We start from the raw sequence: 632 nt of genomic DNA, 5'->3' as shown, positions 1-632 counted from the left end.
TATTTGTAAACTTTGAGCCTTGCTATCTTGTTTACTAGTAAAAGAAAAAAAAAGAGAAAAAATGCTTTCTCTACTGAAACTGCCTTTTAAGGGGCTGCATGCCACTGTCTCTTCTTTCTTAATGCTAAAAACATACTGGGCCTTAATTAAGTTCACCACTTTGCTCTATGGAGCAATAGGTATATATAGCCAATTGAAAACATGGATGGAAATAACTATGTGGCATCTGCATATTATGTGGCATACCATTCCAGAGGGAGCTGCTAATTTTACAGGGTTGGGGATTTTTAAGCAGGTTTCCAGCCTCTCCTTTGAATTCTTTATGCGGATTTTCAATGCTCACCTGATCACGTTATTAATCTCCGTGAATGTACTGCTCACCATTTCACTTATTATTAGTATTTATTATATTTTGAGGAAGTCTGCCCCAAAACCAGTAAATACTGAGTGGCAGGGAATGTGGAGAGGCCTGGGTGAGACTTTAGAGAGATGGAAATCTTCGGTGTCATGGAACTTTACTCCAGAACACCTGAAAGACCCTGAAAATTTAAACAGATATTTGAGACAGGAATGTCGTGGCTCAGGAAGATCTGAGGAGGCCCAAATTATTTGGGGCCTGGCTAATGCTTACC

Source organism: Meleagris gallopavo, chromosome 13 (assembly GCF_000146605.3).
Source record: "Meleagris gallopavo isolate NT-WF06-2002-E0010 breed Aviagen turkey brand Nicholas breeding stock chromosome 13, Turkey_5.1, whole genome shotgun sequence".
NCBI lineage: Eukaryota > Metazoa > Chordata > Aves > Galliformes > Phasianidae > Meleagris > Meleagris gallopavo.
This window is presented reverse-complemented; position numbering follows the sequence as displayed.